Source organism: Bidens hawaiensis, unplaced genomic scaffold (genome assembly GCF_021521415.1).
Source record: "Bidens hawaiensis isolate Kalapana, Puna unplaced genomic scaffold, B.hawaiensis_p1.1 tig00024672_1, whole genome shotgun sequence".
NCBI lineage: Eukaryota > Viridiplantae > Streptophyta > Magnoliopsida > Asterales > Asteraceae > Bidens > Bidens hawaiensis.
The window spans coordinates 48420-51089 of record NW_027493909.1 but is presented as its reverse complement, the minus strand read 5'-3'; the positions used below and the strand labels follow the sequence as shown (position 1 = coordinate 51089).

At 32.8% G+C, this 2670-nt stretch overlaps 1 long non-coding RNA gene across 2 annotated transcripts; it reads left to right on the top strand.

Moving 5' to 3' along the window:
* Positions 1 to 947: 947 nt before the first annotated feature.
* LOC143569850 (uncharacterized) lies at positions 948 to 1905 on the top strand. Of its 2 annotated transcripts, XR_013141806.1 has the most exons (4): positions 948 to 996; positions 1141 to 1237; positions 1431 to 1495; positions 1587 to 1905. It is a non-coding gene; the product is annotated as an uncharacterized LOC143569850 (long non-coding RNA). The 2 variants fall into 2 exon arrangements; XR_013141805.1 differs by having other exon boundaries at positions 1431 to 1905.
* Positions 1906 to 2670: the final 765 nt, after the last annotated feature.

Below are 2670 nucleotides of genomic sequence, written 5' to 3'. Positions count from 1 at the left end.
AGTTTCTTATTAAACACTTTTATAAATAAACTTTTTATCATAAAAAAGTTATGTGTTTTTAATTGGTGGTATGCGTATTGGGTTCTTGTGTAAAGATATTGGGCCAAGCCCATAGGATGCTATAAAGATACGTATGATTCTTCTAGACATGGGCCAAGCCTATCTTGTGCATTCTAGAATGTTGGCCGAGTATGTTTCATTAACCCATCGGGTCAAATTAATCAAACGTCGAGTCTTGGATTCTCACATTAAGGTTGACTAATAAATCTTGTTTATACCCTATATTTAGGGTTGTCAAAAAAAAAAAGAACAATCAATCGAGTACTGAATGTTGAACATCCACCGGAGTGAAATCCTTTCGATGGTTATATTAGCAAAATATCGCCGTTTATTACACACATTTGAAACATTTCTCTCTACCAATAATTAAATATTTCTTATCATATCATATACTATAGGTCCAGATCCAGGTCTATATTAGCTTAAATGTATGACCGAAATGAATATGTGAAGTGAAATCAAATAAATACATATACAAAAAATTTTAAAGATGTATAACCAAACAAATGTTTACATTAGAAACCAAATGATAAAAGTTACAACTTGATTTCTAGTTGATGCAAATCTCTGCCAAGAACTGTTGAACGCTTGCCTTGTGTTCTTACTCAATGCACCGCCTTCTAACCCCATTGCGAAAGCCAAAACTCTAAGCAACAGTCAAAGGGTTTTCTGTTAACCTCACCCGCTTGGTTCTTTAAGAAAGTGAGTGTGTTTATTAGTTTATGTTCATTTACGTTCACATGAACTGGTTGAAAGTCATATGGATTCGTTAAAATATATATAAACCCCCTACATCACCTTATTAAAAGATGGTACAATTCTTCTTGTAATAATGTAGTTTTATAATTTCTTTGTTATTTGGACTTAAGAGGATCATATACTAGGTCTCAACAACCATTTCCATTAAAATTCATCCTCGTTGAAGCATAATATCAGGTTACTTCTCTTGATACATGAAAGACGTTTACTTTTTTTTTTTTTATTATTTGAACATCAGGTTACTTCTCTTGATACATGAAAGATGTTTACTTTTTTTTATTTGAAAATATGAACTATTTACTTTTTTGTTTTTATATGAAGTAAACAGGAGTGCTACTAATGGATATGGAGTATCACGGCTTCTCTTTCTGACCACCATTGGACTAATAAATTTAGGGAACTGCCATGTATATGGAGGGTATGTTTATATAACCATCGACTTGTGAGTTGTTTTTCAAGCTCGAGCTCGGCTCGTTTTCAGTTTATTATTATTAAAATTTTTATATATTTGTAATTATATATGTAGATATATATATATTTGTCATTTATAATTTATATAACATAACATTTTATTTATTTATTAATAATTATATGTATTTTATGTTTATTAGGGTGAGCAATTTAGGAAAAAATTGGTGTAGCTGTGTACATTGAATGCAGCTCGAAAACTCAACAAGTAAATAAATGAAATAAAAAAGGCATTTATTTCTATTTGAATTAAACTTCATTATTTGAATGTGAAAGCAATTTTTTATATGGTCATTAAGGTCGTTCTGCAACCTTCAAGGCGGACGGAAGTGATGAGACCGACAAGACGTAAAAACTCTCGTTGCTCGATCATTGTACGGGAAGTTGGTGGCACGTGAAAATGTTACTCTAAATGAGCTACACAAGTGGCTACTGTTATAAAATTGGTGTCCCTAGGATCATTTGCAAACAAGAAGATGCTCCTGATCCAATGGTTAGTAGTTTCTTATCAAAGTTGCATATCCATCTCACATAAGATTTAAGCATGGTTTGTAGCAGAATGGGTATTCTGTTATAGTCAAAATAGGTTGGGACCTGAATGTTTTTTCTTCATTGACCCGTTAATTGAGAGTGTTTTTATCAATGAAATGTCACAGATTCAAGATCTTGAACGTAAATATGCTCAAGCAAAAACATCAGTTCCATCTGATCCATTGACGAAAGCAAAACAAGTTTTAAAATAAGCTAATAAAATTAAACTTGTGAAGTCAACTGGGACAGATACGTTGAAAAGTTTCTCGAATTGTTCTAATTTGGATTTCTACTTGAAAAAGAAGTCTGAATTATCTGATGAGTTTTCTAAAGCATGACCAAGAATGTGAGTCATCATCAAACTTCTGCGTCAATCATTCCAACTACCTCTCAACATCATCGTGTAGACATGCAAAGCTGTTTGCTTTGCGGTCAACATGGTCATGTAGTGAGAAATTGTAGTCAGAAGAGCTATCAGAATCTTCATCCTTTTATTAAGGACAACTCTAAGCCAATTTCATTGGTAAAGGAGATTCTGAAACGACCTGCGTCGTGTGCTATGATACTCATATTATGTTCTCTAATGTGAATCCTCGGAAGGTTATTCATGTTAATGAAACACATGGTCAGGTTAAACCAAAATTTGTCCTGCATGAGCCAATTTGTAGAAACACGAATTCAAACATTGTTCAAGCAGCTTACTTAAGACAAAAGTCTAGGAAGCCTATAACTTATTCACAGGTGGCTGAACAACAGTTGAATTCTGTTAAAATTAATTATCAAAGAGAAAACCAAAAGGTGCCCAAGACTGAGGCATGGGCTGCCTTTTTGAACTAATCATCTTTATTTTGT